The following is an 18,373-nucleotide window of genomic DNA, read 5'->3' on the forward strand; positions in this document are numbered from 1 at the left end:
AATAATTGGCACAGTTGCTAAATTTCATCCGTTGTCCTAAGGCAGGTATCATAAAAAAGCATACAGACATTACACCATGACAATTGGATAAAACGTGTAGAAATCTTACAAAAAAAATAAGTCCTGCTTCACATTTTGAATTTGAATTTATTTATTCAGGATAGCCCCTTGAGATGAATCATCTCGTTTTCGAGGGGGTCCTTCCGCGAAAAGATACAAATGATACAATGTCAGGTAAAGAAATAAAAGAAAAACAAATACATTGAAACACATTACAGGACTTACATACATACACACACACACACACACACACACACACACACAAACACACATACTGGTTTCCATGGTTCATGGGGACTAAGTTTGTAATCATCACTTCTGGGGACCACCCTTTCTAGAGGTTCTACAAGTCTGAAAAAAATCAGGTTAAGTATGCATTGGTCAGTAAGCCTAAACACACCTTCAAACCTTTGAAAAGGCAATGTAGTGTTTTCCCCATGCTACATGGGGACCTCCGTAAAAACGAGTCAATGTGTTTACAGGGGACACTATTTGCATAAATTTACATACTTCACACAAATGCGTATTTTACTTGTGGGGACCTATCTTTTTTTTTTTTAACAATTTTTTATTTTATTTTAATTCATTTTATGCCAACTTAAACAGGGCAGACATACAGTATGCTTATCTTTGTACCTTTGGTTGTAGCAGCATATTGTCCAATATACATTGGACAATATCCCTATCTTTATACTTACATGGCAAACAATTTGCTAAATTCTCCAACATATTGCATCTGGGATTTTAACTTCTACTGTAGCGGTATCTAGAAAGATGCAGATTGACTCATTTCTAATCACTCGTGTTGTGCAAGTGATGAGGATGATTCTTAAAAGGATGGCCATTGTGACAAATTTCACTATTATAAATACTACCCATGTCAACACATTACCTATTGAATCGGTTCAAAACCTTCATGGCTATTTAAAAAATGTGCTAACAGGGTAACAGCTGTGCCTGAATGATTAGATCTGTGGAACTAACTCCAGTATCCGCTAAATATATGGAGACTGATTCCCAAGTGTAAAAAAAAATATATCATGTCTGGTCTTGTTAGCCTATGAAGACTGCGCTACTACTCAGTCAACTCATCCACACAAAAATCAAACCAATTTGACTTGTACACCATACCTTTTATTAAACAAGGTAAATTAGCGGAGAACTCTCTTTTCATTTCTTCACAAATTACAATTTTGCAATTAACAGTATGTGTATAAAACATTCACAACTTCTGTGATACCATAAAACAAATTTTCTTCATTTGTAACTATCCAAATGTTTTATAACTAATAAATTTGGCATTCAGACAAAGGTTTGTTTCACTTGTGCCATTCAACACTCCCAGCTTATTGATGGTCAAAGCCTAAACGCTATCTCTTTTACATTTCTTCATATATTACAATTTTGCAACATACACATCTACAACTTCTGCGATACCATAAAGCATCAAGCTTTTAAAGAAATACCTGCCAAACTGAACAATTGGCATCATAAAACTACATATCTAAGAAAAAAACAAAACTTCTCTACAACCCTTTTCTTTGTAATTGCCATACTATTTACCCAATATGTTTTGACTATTCCTTTTTTCCTCCCTTCCTCCATCCTTTCCTTCTTCCTTCTTTCATCCCTCCTCCATTCCTTTCTCTATCCTCCTTCCCTTCTTTCTACCTTCCCCTCAATCTCTCTTTCCTCCCTCCTTTCTGTCCTCCCTCCCTCTTTCCTTCTTCCTCTACTTAACTTTCTTTCCTCCATCCTTCTTTCTTGCCTCCATCCTTCCCTCTTCTTTCTTCAGAGGACAACAAGAGGGTTAAATCTAGACATTTAGATTAGACTACTTAGACATTTTCCTTTTTAAGGCGGTAATCCGGTTGTACACATAAAATTTCAAGTTCTGCCAGTCTCTGTTCCTGAGAGCTTCAGGTTCAGCCCTTAAACATTTTTCACAATCACTCTTTGACGGTACAGTACAAGATCGGATTAACTGATTCATTTGCCTCTCTACTGCCCTAATCTCTGCCGGTTGCCAGCGTGCTCTTTTCTGTGGAGCTTTACCTGTAAGTGAGGAGACAAAAACAAAAGTTTTATTAACAGTGTAAGGGAGACGCTACAGTTCCAAGTCCTGTGCCAGTACATACAGTACAAGTGAAATTAAGAGGCTGATCAGAGCTGAGATAAGCATTGGTCCTCAATTATTTGATCAGTTTACAGCTGACAAATTTACAGCCGAGCCACAACTTGTGATTAGATGGCATTATAGGCCATAAGAAAGGCCCTTAAAAGTGCTTTAGTTTTTGAGGTTCCTTCCGGACGTGGAACAAACAAGAATGTTTTCTGTACATAATCAATAATGTCGCTGCAGTATTTATGTCTTTAGATGACATTATTTTGAGTGCTGTTGGAGCAATTAACTACAGTGTTTGCACAGTACAGCGCTGATCCACCAGACCTCATTCACAAAACAAACATTTTAACAGTTTGCGTGTCGTCTTGCAGACAGACGACACAAAGCAATAATTCAGACTTTTTATGAATCTGCATCATGATGTCAATTCGGGATACTTTTGATCACTTTATTACAATTAAATCTCGTGAATATCTGAGTTTATTTTGATGTGGCTAATGACACTTTGTTTTGGTGTACAGGCAGTAACATTACACTGCGAACCCTAACAGTGAAATAAAATCACTTTTTATAGCTTAAACTAAAATTTAAACAATATATTGAGTTACCCTGCTGTACAAGAGCATTGTTATTCTTGTCCTTCACGTGAAGTGTCAAGACGTGGGGTACCTGACGCTTGCATTGTGACCGCTGAGCTTTTCCCTCTATTTTAATGATCTCCTCATGATTGACAATACTCCGCCAGCAGATGATATTGTGAATGTAGCTCTCAATGCGTATTGAAGACCTTTCTGTCTTCTTTCTGATATCTCCGAACCGTTTTTCCAGAAATTTGATATTATTTCCTTTGGTATATCTCTCACTGATATAGCTGAAAACTTCTCATGCTAGGAGCGAAAGCTTGACAGGCGTAGCAACAGTATCCAAGGGGGGCGGGACTTAGCAAAGGGTCAATTTGTACTGAAATGCAGTACTAAAATGTACTCAGTTACAGTCCACCAGTGCTTGGGGGCCACCAGACTGAGGGTTGCAATGATGGCTCTCATTAATCTCCTGTCTTCAAATCTAGTGATATTACAATAAAAAAAGAGTAAAAAACAAACAAACAAACAAAAAAACATCACCTTTGGAGGAATATCCCACAGTACTGACTCCAGATGATGATCCGTGCTCTGCTGATGGCAGTTGTTGCTTGTCTGTTGAGTTTTCATTCCTCACAGCATCTGCAACAGTTTCCTCTGTTGACGGTTCTATGACATACACACAATGTACCTGATAAGACATACTTCAAATGCACTACAAACATTCTGGTCATAGAAAACAAAAGTAGGTCATTTATTGTTGCAAAAATGCTTCAAATTACAAAAAGAAAAATCTGTGCAAACAACAAGTTTCAAAAAACTGTTTTCTTCATTAACTATATCTAAATATTCTTTAATAATTGATCAAGTTGGGGTGATATCTACTTCACGTCACATTGTTGCATCCAGTATTAACTTGACAAAAGTTTGTTTCACAAAAAAAGAGGAAAAAAAACAATTACCTTTGGAGGAATGTCCCACAGTACTGACTCCAGAAGATGATCCGTGCTCTGCTGATGGCAGTTTTTGTTGCTTGTCTGTTGAGTTTTCACTCCTCAAAGTATCTGCAACAGTTTCCTCTGTTGACGGTTCTATGACATTCACACAATGTACCCAATAAGACATACTTCAAAAGTAATACAAACATTCTGGTCATAGAAAACAAAAGTAGTTGCAAGAATGCAACAATAACCTCAACCTGGTGGAGCAAGAGCAATCCAGGTGTTGTGGTGTCACATTCATAAGGCATATCTGAGCCAAGGTTTAGACGAGAATCAAGAAGTCTTTTTTTTCTTGGAGTGAGGTCAATACTAGAATCACTGTCAGTGTCCGGGTCAGAATCAGGAACATACTCGTCTTCATCTCCACTGACTGATGATGTGGTATCATACAGTTCTGTGTCTTCAAGAAATATGTCCTTCATCTAAGATATTTTTTTAAAAGATAAAAATAAAATAAAAAGTCACTTGGACATATTTTCTCTAAAATAAACACTCCATTAAATCATGTACTTTATGAAAGATTGTGGAACATTTCCACAATGTTAATCCAGGCACTTAGTTGTGGACTTACTATAATGCTTTTTGTCCGTCTTAGTCTTGGTACAATTTCTTCATTCTCATTATGGAAGTCCTTCAGAGTCTGTAAAAATAAGCAACAACTTAAATCATTATACAGTATGAAATTAAACTGAAAAGTACAAAAAAAAGTAGTGTATGAAGCTAAATGAGACTGAAACATTCTTTAGAGAATGATAGTAAAATGTATTGACAGACGTTTTTAAGCCACTACATAGGGAAATTTCTATCTTCAATACAACAAGCTTCATGGGGACTTTAATACACACCATGTTATCATCCTTCACGGGGACTAAGCATCTCTGGATGTTATTTAACACTAATAGTATCATAAGTACATTGTGGGGACATCGTAAATGTGTTGGATTACAGTGATATTTAGGCAAAAAGAAAATGTCCAGACAGGTTCAGATCCATCTTAAAAGTGCTTTTATCTTTTGCCTCATTGAGGCATTAGATTTAACTGTTAGTAGATCTGATCGACAATAAATTACCCTCACAATGACCCCATTTGCTTTATTTAGTGCGACTGTGGTCTGGAGGTAGAGCAGTCGTCCACCAATAGGAAGATCAGTGGTTTGATTCTTGGCTTCTCCATGTCGATGTGTCCTTGGGCAAGACACTTAACCCAAAATTACTCCCAAAGGCTGTGCCATTGGTGTGTGAATGTGAATGTATAACTCTAAAATGTACGTCACTTTGGATAAAAGTGTCTGCTAAATGACATTGTAACATTGTAGCATTAGATTTAACTGTTAGTAGATCTGATCGACAATAAATTAACTGCACAATGAGCCCATTTGCTTTATTTAGTTACTTAAACCTAAGAGAGGCTGTTGCAGTAAACAACAAGTGATAAAGGTGAATGTACCTGTTGAGGACTGTCCTGTGGACACGAAGCTGCTTCCATCTGTTTCTCAGACACGGCAAGAGGATGGGACGTCTTTGTAGGATCAATATCCAGGGCACACAATGTCATCTGCAATGATGTATAAAGAAAACAATGGAAAAATTAAGACCTTAATGTGCCCACCATATAAAACTCAAGTAGATAAAAATACATGTTCAAGGATCTTTAAACTTTAGTACATGCCAAAACACCAGACTTCAGAGGAAAGAAAACAGAAAGAAAATTGTAATATTTCAGACTAATGAGTAAACCTGTGTTTGCTTTAACACATCTTCAATACAACAAGCTTCATGGGGACTTTAATACACACCATGTTATCATCCTTCACGGGGACTAAGCATCTCTGGATGTTATTTAACACTAATAGTATCATAAGTACATTGTGGGGACATCGTAAATGTGTTGGATTACAGTGATATTTAGGCCAAAAGAAAATGTCCAGACAGGTTCAGATCCATCTTAAAAGTGCTTTTATCTTTTGCCTCATTGAGGCATTAGATTTAACTGTTAGTAGATCTGATCGACAATAAATTACCCTCACAATGACCCCATTTGCTTTATTTAGTGCGACTGTGGTCTGGAGGTAGAGCAGTCGTCCACCAATAGGAAGATCAGTGGTTTGATTCTTGGCTTCTCCATGTCGATGTGTCCTTGGGCAAGACACTTAACCCAAAATTACTCCCAAAGGCTGTGCCATTGGTGTGTGAATGTGAATGTATAACTCTAAAATGTACGTCGCTTTGGACTAAAGCGTCTGCTTAATGACACTGTAACATTGTAGCATTAGATTTAACTGTTAGTAGATCTGATCGACAATAAATTAACTGCACAATGAGCCCATTTGCTTTATTTAGTTACTTAAAACTAACTTAGGAGAGGCTGTTGCAGTAAACAACAAGTGATAAAGGTGAATGTACCTGTTGAGGACTGTCCTGTGGACACGAAGCTGCTTCCATCTGTTTCTCAGACACGGCAAGAGGATGGGACGTCTTTGTAGGATGAATATCCAGGGCACACAATGTCATCTGCAATGATGTATAAAGAAAACAATGGAGAAATTAAGACCTTAATGTGCCCACCATATAAAACTCAAGTAGATAAACATACATGTTCAAGGATCTTTAAACTTTAGTACATGCCAAAACACCAGACTTCAGAGGAAAGAAAACAGAAAGAAAATTGTAATATTTCAGACTAATGAGTAAACCTGTGTTTGCTTTAACACATCTTCAATACAACAAGCTTCATGGGGACTTTAATACACACCATGTTATCATCCTTCACGGGGACTAAGCATCTCTGGATGTTATTTAACACTAATAGTATCATAAGTACATTGTGGGGACATCGTAAATGTGTTGGATTACAGTGATATTTAGGCCAAAAGAAAATGCCCAGACAGGTTCAGATCCATCTTAAAAGAGCTTTTATCTTTTGCCTCATTGAGGCATTAGATTTAACTGTTAGTAGATCTGATCGACAATAAATTAACTGCACAATGACCCTATTTGCTTTATTTAGTTACTTAAAACTAACTTAAGAGAGGCTGTTGCAGTAATCAACAAGTGATAAAGGTGAATGTACCTGTTGAGGACTGTCCTGTGGACACGAAGCTGCTTCCATCTGTTTCTCAGACACGGCAAGAGGATGGGACGTCTTTGTAGGATGAATATCCAGGGCACACAATGTCATCTGCAATGATGTATAAAGAAAACAATGGAAAAATTAAGACCTTAATGTGCCCACCATATAAAACTCAAGTAGATAAAAATACATGTTCAAGGATCTTTAAACTTTAGTACATGCCAAAACACCAGACTTCAGAGGAAAGAAAACACCAAATTGTAATATTTCAGACTAATGAGTAAACCTGTGTTTGCTTTAACACATCTTCAATACAACAAGCTTCATGGGGACTTTAATACACACCATGTTATCATCCTTCACGGGGACTAAGCATCTCTGGATGTTATTTAACACTAATAGTATCATAAGTACATTGTGGGGACATCGTAAATGTGTTGGATTACAGTGATATTTAGGCCAAAAGAAAATGTCCAGACAGGTTCAGATCCATCTTAAAAGAGCTTTTATCTTTTGCCTCATTGAGGCATTAGATTTAACTGTTAGTAGATCTGATCGACAATAAATTACCCTCACAATGACCCCATTTGCTTTATTTAGTGCGACTGTGGTCTGGAGGTAGAGCAGTCGTCCACCAATCGGAAGATCAGTGGTTTGATTCTTGGCTTCTCCATGTCGATGTGTCCTTGGGCAAGACACTTAACCCAAAATTACTCCCAAAGGCTGTGCCATTGGTGTGTGAATGTGAATGTATAACTCTAAAATGTACGTCGCTTTGGATAAAAGCGTCTGCTAAATGACATTGTGACATTGTAGCATTAGATTTAACTGTTAGTAGATCTGATCGACAATAAATTAACTGCACAATGAGCCCATTTGCTTTATTTAGTTACTTAAACCTAAGAGAGGCTGTTGCAGTAAACAACAAGTGATAAAGGTGAATGTACCTGTTGAGGACTGTCCTGTGGACACGAAGCTGCTTCCATCTGTTTCTCAGACACGGCAAGAGGATGGGACGTCTTTGTAGGATGAATATCCAGGGCACAGAATGTCATCTGCAATGATGTATAAAGAAAACAATGGAGAAATTAAGACCTTAATGTGCCCACCATATAAAACTCAAGTAGATAAACATACATGTTCAAGGATCTTTAAAGCAGATATCAGTGGAATGTTTTTGTTAATATAAGTCCTAAATAGTCCTATTTTCCGTCAGCAATCACTTACATGAAGTATTTCAGCCTAAACACGAGTCTCTCCGTCACTCTGCTCTGCTGTAACCCGAGGAGAAAATTTTCCTTGTGGGATACAAGTGTTATCCAATGAGGGGAGAGAACGGCATGAAGGGCTGTGTGTGCAGCCAAGGGATGCGCGTGAATGTGGTGACGTAGCACGAGGACCAATTGATGCCTGACAAGGGCGGGGGCTGCTAACTCATGGTGCGTTCAAGGAAACTCGTACTTTGTGTTTTTCCTCCCTGTGAAGTCATACCAGTTCGATCTGGTACGAGTTCACGGGTCGGAAGTTACGAGTGGCCGTTATAGGGAACTTTCACAGACAACAGGACGGTAAAAACACGAGCTACGGGTTACCTGGAACGCTACCAAGTCGTAGTTGTGACTTGAAGCTGTAACTTACGGTTTCAAAAGCCTGCCTTGAACACAGCATTAGCCGAAACGGCCGTGCCACTGATATCTGCTTTAAACTTTAGTACATGCCAAAACACCAGACTTCAGAGGAAAGAAAACAGAAAGAAAATTGTAATATTTCAGACTAATGAGTAAACCTGTGTTTGCTTTAACACATCTTCAATACAACAAGCTTCATGGGGACTTTAATACACACCATGTTATCATCCTTCACGGGGACTAAGCATCTCTGGATGTTATTTAACACTAATAGTATCTAACACTAGTAGTATCATAAGTACATTGTGGGGACATCGTAAATGTGTTGGATTACAGTGATATTTAGGCCAAAAGAAAATGCCCAGACAGGTTCAGATCCATCTTAAAAGAGCTTTTATCTTTTGCCTCATTGAGGCATTAGATTTAACTGTTAGTAGATCTGATCGACAATAAATTAACTGCACAATGACCCTATTTGCTTTATTTAGTTACTTAAAACTAACTTAAGAGAGGCTGTTGCAGTAATCAACAAGTGATAAAGGTGAATGTACCTGTTGAGGACTGTCCTGTGGACATGAAGCTGCTTCCATCTGTTTCTCAGACACGGCAAGAGGATGGGACGTCTTTGTAGGATGAATATCCAGGGCACACAATGTCATCTGCAATGATGTATAAAGAAAACAATGGAAAAATTAAGACCTTAATGTGCCCACCATATAAAACTCAAGTAGATAAAAATACATGTTCAAGGATCTTTAAACTTTAGTACATGCCAAAACACCAGACTTCAGAGGAAAGAAAACACCAAATTGTAATATTTCAGACTAATGAGTAAACCTGTGTTTGCTTTAACACATCTTCAATACAACAAGCTTCATGGGGACTTTAATACACACCATGTTATCATCCTTCACGGGGACTAAGCATCTCTGGATGTTATTTAACACTAATAGTATCATAAGTACATTGTGGGGACATCGTAAATGTGTTGGATTACAGTGATATTTAGGCCAAAAGAAAATGTCCAGACAGGTTCAGATCCATCTTAAAAGAGCTTTTATCTTTTGCCTCATTGAGGCATTAGATTTAACTGTTAGTAGATCTGATCGACAATAAATTACCCTCACAATGACCCCATTTGCTTTATTTAGTGCGACTGTGGTCTGGAGGTAGAGCAGTCGTCCACCAATCGGAAGATCAGTGGTTTGATTCTTGGCTTCTCCATGTCGATGTGTCCTTGGGCAAGACACTTAACCCAAAATTACTCCCAAAGGCTGTGCCATTGGTGTGTGAATGTGAATGTATAACTCTAAAATGTACGTCGCTTTGGATAAAAGCGTCTGCTAAATGACATTGTGACATTGTAGCATTAGATTTAACTGTTAGTAGATCTGATCGACAATAAATTAACTGCACAATGAGCCCATTTGCTTTATTTAGTTACTTAAACCTAAGAGAGGCTGTTGCAGTAAACAACAAGTGATAAAGGTGAATGTACCTGTTGAGGACTGTCCTGTGGACACGAAGCTGCTTCCATCTGTTTCTCAGACACGGCAAGAGGATGGGACGTCTTTGTAGGATGAATATCCAGGGCACACAATGTCATCTGCAATGATGTATAAAGAAAACAATGGAAAAATTAAGACCTTAATGTGCCCACCATATAAAACTCAAGTAGATAAAAATACATGTTCAAGGATCTTTAAACTTTAGTACATGCCAAAACACCAGACTTCAGAGGAAAGAAAACAGAAAGAAAATTGTAATATTTCAGACTAATGAGTAAATCTGTGTTTGCTTTAACACATCTTCAATACAACAAGCTTCATGGGGACTTTAATACACACCATGTTATCATCCTTCACGGGGACTAAGCATCTCTGGATGTTATTTAACACTAATAGTATCATAAGTACATTGTGGGGACATCGTAAATGTGTTGGATTACAGTGATATTTAGGCCAAAAGAAAATGTCCAGACAGGTTCAGATCCATCTTAAAAGAGCTTTTATCTTTTGCTTCATTGAGGCATTAGATTTAACTGTTAGTAGATCTGATCGACAATAAATTAACTGCACAATGACCCTATTTGCTTTATTTAGTTACTTAAAACTAACTTAAGAGAGGCTGTTGCAGTAATCAACAAGTGATAAAGGTGAATGTACCTGTTGAGGACTGTCCTGTGGACACGAAGCTGCTTCCATCTGTTTCTCAGACACGGCAAGAGGATGGGACGTCTTTGTAGGATGAATATCCAGGGCACAGAATGTCATCTGCAATGATGTATAAAGAAAACAATGGAAAAATTAAGACCTTAATGTGCCCACCATATAAAACTCAAGTAGATAAAAATACATGTTCAAGGATCTTTAAACTTTAGTACATGCCAAAACACCAGACTTCAGAGGAAAGAAAACAGAAAGAAAATTGTAATATTTCAGACTAATGAGTAAACCTGTGTTTGCTTTAACACATCTTCAATACAACAAGCTTCATGGGGACTTTAATACACACCATGTTATCATCCTTCACGGGGACTAAGCATCTCTGGGTGTTATTTAACACTAATAGTATCTAACACTAGTAGTATCATAAGTACATTGTGGGGACATCGTAAATGTGTTGGATTACAGTGATATTTAGGCCAAAAGAAAATGTCCAGACAGGTTCAGATCCATCTTAAAAGAGCTTTTATCTTTTGCCTCATTGAGGCATTAGATTTAACTGTTAGTAGATCTGATCGACAATAAATTAACTGCACAATGAGCCCATTTGCTTTATTTAGTTACTTAAAACTAACTTAGGAGAGGCTGTTGCAGTAAACAACAAGTGATAAAGGTGAATGTACCTGTTGAGGACTGTCCTGTGGACACGAAGCTGCTTCCATCTGTTTCTCAGACACGGCAAGAGGATGGGACGTCTTTGTAGGATGAATATCCAGGGCACACAATGTCATCTGCAATGATGTATAAAGAAAACAATGGAGAAATTAAGACCTTAATGTGCCCACCATATAAAACTCAAGTAGATAAACATACATGTTCAAGGATCTTTAAACTTTAGTACATGCCAAAACACCAGACTTCAGAGGAAAGAAAACAGAAAGAAAATTGTAATATTTCAGACTAATGAGTAAACCTGTGTTTGCTTTAACACATCTTCAATACAACAAGCTTCATGGGGACTTTAATACACACCATGTTATCATCCTTCACGGGGACTAAGCATCTCTGGATGTTATTTAACACTAATAGTATCATAAGTACATTGTGGGGACATCGTAAATGTGTTGGATTACAGTGATATTTAGGCCAAAAGAAAATGCCCAGACAGGTTCAGATCCATCTTAAAAGAGCTTTTATCTTTTGCCTCATTGAGGCATTAGATTTAACTGTTAGTAGATCTGATCGACAATAAATTAACTGCACAATGACCCTATTTGCTTTATTTAGTTACTTAAAACTAACTTAAGAGAGGCTGTTGCAGTAATCAACAAGTGATAAAGGTGAATGTACCTGTTGAGGACTGTCCTGTGGACACGAAGCTGCTTCCATCTGTTTCTCAGACACGGCAAGAGGATGGGACGTCTTTGTAGGATCAATATCCAGGGCACACAATGTCATCTGCAATGATGTATAAAGAAAACAATGGAAAAATTAAGACCTTAATGTGCCCACCATATAAAACTCAAGTAGATAAAAATACATGTTCAAGGATCTTTAAACTTTAGTACATGCCAAAACACCAGACTTCAGAGGAAAGAAAACAGAAAGAAAATTGTAATATTTCAGACTAATGAGTAAACCTGTGTTTGCTTTAACACATCTTCAATACAACAAGCTTCATGGGGACTTTAATACACACCATGTTATCATCCTTCACGGGGACTAAGCATCTCTGGATGTTATTTAACACTAATAGTATCATAAGTACATTGTGGGGACATCGTAAATGTGTTGGATTACAGTGATATTTAGGCCAAAAGAAAATGCCCAGACAGGTTCAGATCCATCTTAAAAGAGCTTTTATCTTTTGCCTCATTGAGGCATTAGATTTAACTGTTAGTAGATCTGATCGACAATAAATTAACTGCACAATGACCCCATTAGCTTTACTTAGTTACTTACACCTAAGAGAGGCTGTAAAATAAACATCAAGTGATGAAGGTGAATGTACCTGTTGAGGACTGTCCTGTGGACACACCTGCATTCGCCACGGGCAGTCATTGCCTCCGTAGTCGTAAGTTATTTCTTCACCTTCTTTTATGTCTTTTAGAGCAAAAAGACACAAGTATGGGCTTCCCTCCACCTCAATTTTTTTCATCCGGCAATTTGGATGTCTGTGTTCATCGTTCACTAGGCGGCCAAATGAATCGTCTTCTCTGGAGGCATCAATACTAAGAATGGACAAAGAGATGAGAGTAAAATAAAAACACTTTTACTTAAAAATAATGTTATTACATTATTAAATGACAGACATCGATTGTGCAGTCAATTTTAACAATTTATACAAATTATATAAAGGCATGTACCAGAGATAAAGGTGCACTTACCACCATGTTTTCCCTCTCCACTTGAAGAGAAAGAAAAATGCAGCACAGGAGGGGTGGTACACTTTCCTCCTCCTCTGCGCTTCAGCATCATCTATGAAATCACCCCTGTATTCAACCACAAAATCTCCTTTGCAGAATGAACCTAGTGCGAACAATCCACGTCCTGCAAGAAAAAAATTAAAGGAAATTTTGATCAAAACAAGGAAGCAAATCATGTACTACAATGGATCATCACTGATGCTGGTTGCTAAGGAAGATGCTTTGCCTAGCAACTGTTGCTATGAAAATGGGTACACCAAATCTATGATCATACAGTATCTGTATACTACAGACTCCAAGCTTTCATATGGTATATAACAAGCTATGATAACCAACTGCAGAATAGCTGTAGAGGCCTTGGCAGTTTACTACTACATAGAACTGAAACGTATAGAGCATTCTGGGGTCATGTACAAAATGATGTAAAAAGTATAGTAGGAATGAGTTGTATTACTGTTACCACTCAAATTCTTATTCAGGACATCTTGAAGGTTAAAAAAGTCATGTGGCACTTTGGAAAAGCGGTCTGGATTCAGACATCATAAAACAATGCAATCGCAGAGGAACTGTATCACTGATGCTGGTTGCTAAGGAAGATGCTTTGCCTAGCAACTGTTGCTATGCAAATGTGTACACCAAATCTATGATCATATCTGTATACTACAGACTCCAAGCTTTCATATGGTATATCATGAGCTATGATAACCAACTGCAGCATGGCTCTAGAGGCCTTGGCAGTGTACTACAACATAGAAATAAAATGCATAGAGCATTCTGGGGTCATGTACAATATGATGTAAAAAACATAATGGGAATGAGTTATATTACTGTTACCACTCAATTTCTTATTCAGGACATCTTGAAGGTTAAAAAAAGTCATGTGGCATTTTGTTGTGGGGGGGGGGGGGGGAGGGGGGGGGGGGGTGCATGGTAGACCCTCCTGGCTCCCCGCCTATAAGACATCATCTTACCTTTCACTGCATTGATGAATTTCACCTCCAGTTTCCATGTCTTGTCGGTCTTTATGGTGGCAGGCATCTTTAACAGGACTGAGCCTGGGCGGCATTTCAAACTGAAGAGAAATTAATAAAAGACAGTTTGTTAAAATGCATACGGTGCTATTCCAACTAGGGTTGTGCCGATGGACAATATCATCATTGTCATTAATGACCCACCATCACGATTAAATTGCCGTTGTTAGTAGATTATTATTATATTTTATGCTGCTCCCCCCCCCGGCCTAGTCAGACAGACAACTGTCTGGGCCTAGTCAGACTAGGCCCAGTTAAATGCCTGGCTCTGCTGCCACGTGCGCTCAGCCACCCCCCAGCCAAGGTGGACTTCAACTTGAAGAAGCCTACAGTCTACGCCGGAGAAACTGACTCTAAAAAACTTCAGCTGCTCTCAGAAGATTATTGTAGCCCCCAAAAGCATAAAGTCACAGCACGATGATGTTAGCGTTCACACTGCAGCATCACCTCACGTATTATTTGCTGTTGTCTGTGCGTTGCACCTGTAGCATGCCGAGCTGTTGGAGCTAACGCTAGCTGCAACAGCTCGGCATGCTACAGGTGCGACGGTAGCATCACGGCTATTTTCTCTAGTTAAATGACATAAGTTACATACTATATTGACTAAACAGAGCATTTGACACGGTGCAACGTCGACTTCTCACTTGGCTTCTAACATTATCCGTTTACTTTCTACATGTGCATTAACATTAACTGAATAAATCTATCCTGGTTGCCGAAAAATTCGCCTTCAATAGCCTTCAACAACAACAACACACGATAGTTTGAATAAATGAACAAATATAAACTGCTATATTTCAATAAAATGATTAATACATACCGAAAAACGCAGCTGACCACGAACTCAAGACAGCTCCGGGTAATCATCCGACATCATCATTGACCGCAGGTTGAACCGATTTCAGAATAAAAGTCCACCAGCAGAAGTGCCGATTTCAGGCAATTTAAAGGGGAGAAGTTCAAAGTTCTTTATTCAAAGTTCTTTATTTGCCATTTGTGCCTGGACTAGTAGTCCAGGCAGGTCCGTGTACTTTGCGGCCATTCGATTTTCAATTAGAAATCAAAAATCAAAAAATGAAAAAGTGACAGATTATTTTGTTTTTTGTTTTTTAATCTAACACAAAAATTTTAGGCTTCGATCAAAAATACGAAATGGAAAAACAGGCAGCAGGACTGAATTTGATTTTAATATTTAATTTGTGGGGTTTACGTGACCCGGAAGTTGGCACAAAGATCATACATTTTTAGAGACGTGATCCGTGGAGCTGGAGGGTAAAACATTGGGTCAAGGACAAGACGGGACACTGCACAGAGCAGCAACCACCAAGACCTGTCAACTCACTGGTCATTAAATTAGACACGTCGCCGCCGCCCTCTCCCCCCCTTACCGGCTACCGTTCTCAAATAAAAGCTGGGACTCAACCAGACTCTGGTCTCCTATAGGGCCGGGTCTGGCTCCAAGTTTGAGCAAATAGGTACATGAGCAAAGACCCGACCAGGTCCGACCAGTGTTGGAGCCTGGACCCGATGCGGCCGGACTCACGAGCATACCTCCTGTAATCCAGAGTCCCCCATTTGGGGGACTTGAAGACATGCATAACAATAACAAAGCCCCCACTGCACTGATTATGAAAGAATATGGTCATATTATATGTCAAAAACAACGTGTAAAAACCATGTTTATATGACCCAAACACAGCCCAAACACTACTCAAACAAACAACTAGACATCAAACTTCATAAAGCACCTCTGTGTGGACCCAGTCGCCACATTTCTGGCTCGTATACTACTGTACATTATGCAAAACACATCAGCGACCTCTCATCTGAACGTGAACATCGGGGCGTCCCCCAGCAACAGCAGCTAGCAGCAGCAGCTAGCAGCACGGCAGAGGGAGAAGACAACAACCAGCAAAGTCGAGCAAAAACAGACACTGCGTGGCCAAAACATGGTCGTACATTTGCTCTTACCTTTGCTGTTTTGCCGTGAAAAGGTTGTGTTATGGGTAAATCCACAATATTTCCAGTTGAACTCTGCCTAGTGTTTACATCTGAATCAGCCGGGCCAAAATCCGACGGCGCTAGGACCCTGTACGGAAGCCTGCACGGAGCCTGACGGAGCGCACACAACCCCACGTTGGCCTGCACGTGGACCTGCTGATCTGACTGGTTCATGGCTGTCACATGGCTGCCAGTGCGGCCAATCACATCGACCTGGGTCTAGCGTCATTCCTCTCTCTCTATTGGTTAAAATGAGCCGCCACTCACTCGAATCGACCACTCCGCTGCAGAGATAGAGGCTGAAAGCCAAACCCACCCAGAAGCTGCTCTGAGTGCAGCAGTACGCAGAGACACTGAATCCACTATGTTAGTTATTTCCAATCGGTTCCAGTAGATTTATTTTCAGTTAGTTTATCCAAATTGTGTGAAAATAAAGATTAAACAATAGTTTATAGTAGCAGGTGGTTCCAAGCTGTGCCAAAAATGGACATTTTGGAAAGTTCGCCTGGATATTTTGTAGTAAAATCTCAATCATTTTGTCCTGCTTCAATTAATCAGAATCAACCACTGCAGAGACAATGTTCACATGCTGTACAATGATTTTATAGAGAGTTTGAGCTTCATCAGCATTATTCTAAAGGGCACTCATCAAAAATATGATTTTTTTTTAGGCGAATATTAATTTTATTAATTTTTTTCTGTGTGTCATCTTCATTTACTCTTCACCAGTAACAGATATACTGAAATCTACACATTTCAGCAATTCCTCATTTTTTTCCCTTTACTATGACACCAAAAGTATTCAAATAGACCTTGTGGTTGCAGAGATATACTCATTTTATTATGGATATGCAATTTTCGAGAAAAGGCCTAAAAAATAGGCTGGATTTTTTAATTATAAAAAAATATATATAAAAAAAAAAGAAGAAGAAAAAAAAAGAGAAGCCCATATAGCCTAGTTGTGTTCATAGAGACGTGACAGGTGGGGCCAGACAAGCTGGTGATCAGCTGTGGTCATTGAATTGTTAGACACTATAGGCCTAGGTCATTTCAATTTGCGCGTCTGTGTTTTTTCCTTTTTAAAATAGGCTCATTATATGCGGATTGAGACTGAGCGAGTGAGCAATAAGCACGAGAGAAACTGTGCACCAGATGCAGGTTGACCAGCAAAAACTTAAACGAGACGGTTAAGGAGAGGAAAAACACAGAATATACAATAGGCCTATATGTCCAAAAGACTGTCCGGTCGTCACGACGTGAACGAGGGAGGATCTGATGGGGGCTCAGGTTTAGTGATGAGGAACTGTCACTGCAGCTGCACAGGTGCCAGCAGCTGCTCCAAACAGACACGTTACAAACTTTATTTTGAAGGGACAGATTAGATGTTGATTTTGTTAACAGTGACTTTATTGCACCCAAACATTAAGCATATAGCCTATCTGTCGGCTGCTGTCTTATCGTTTAATCGACCCCCCACAATATTTGTTTGCAGAATGTTGTTGTTGTTGTTGCGGCTGCGATATTATTCAGAGGATCTACGAGGGGGGGGGGGGGACGCTTCACCTCCTATGACATCTATACTTTTAAAGCTTTTATCTTGGTTTAGGTGAGGGATTTTCCAGGCAGGGACTGTTTTCAATGACTGAAATGCTGGCGGAAAAAAAAAAACAGCGGTGAGAGCTGGATGTGATCGCTCAAAACGTGACAGTGTCTTAATGACCAGTGAGATGACCTAAGTCTTCGTGGTTGCTGCTCTGTGCAGTGTCCGGTCTTGTCGCTGAACCAATGTTTTACCCTCCAGCTCCGTGGATCACGTCTATGAAAACTATGAATGATCTTTGTGACTGCGTCTCTTGATATCGCCAAACTTCCGGGTCACGTAAACCCGACCAATTAAATAGGTCCTATTAAAATCAAATTCAGTCCTGCTGCCTGTTTTTCCATTTCGTATTTTTGATCGAAGCCTAAAATTGAAATATGAAAAACCAGACATTTTTTCGTTTTTTGTGTTAGATTAAAAAACAAAAAACAAAATAATCTGTCACTTTTTCATTTTTTGATTTTTGATTTCTAATTGAAAATCGAATGGCCGCAAAGTAGGCACATAGGAACTCTTGTGCAGGCCCTCTGAGTCAATAAATAGAAATAAATAAATAGAAAAAAAAGAAAGAGACAAATGTCATTCAAAAAAGTGATCCAAAGTGGAAAAATCAAGGAATCAAAAAAATAAAAATAAAAATAAAAAATATATAAGAGATCAAATGTTCTGTTTTGCCATCAGTCTG

At 38.8% G+C, this 18,373-nt stretch overlaps 1 protein-coding gene and 1 long non-coding RNA gene across 2 annotated transcripts in view; one reads left to right on the forward strand and one right to left on the reverse strand.

The window, feature by feature from the left end:
• LOC146968644 (uncharacterized) overlaps positions 1-18,373 on the forward strand; it is a 161,376-nt gene that overhangs the window by 34,711 nt on the left and 108,292 nt on the right. The window lies entirely within an intron of this gene.
• On the reverse strand, positions 4,004-5,299 carry LOC146968646 (uncharacterized). Its single transcript, XR_015034193.1, has 3 exons — positions 5,215-5,299; positions 4,339-4,407; positions 4,004-4,189 (listed from the first exon to the last, which is right to left on the reverse strand). It is a non-coding gene; the product is annotated as an uncharacterized LOC146968646 (long non-coding RNA).

Source organism: Trachurus japonicus, chromosome 18 (assembly GCF_045865225.1).
Source record: "Trachurus japonicus isolate A0001 chromosome 18, Traja_1.0".
NCBI classification, from domain to species: Eukaryota; Metazoa; Chordata; class Actinopteri; order Carangiformes; family Carangidae; genus Trachurus; species Trachurus japonicus.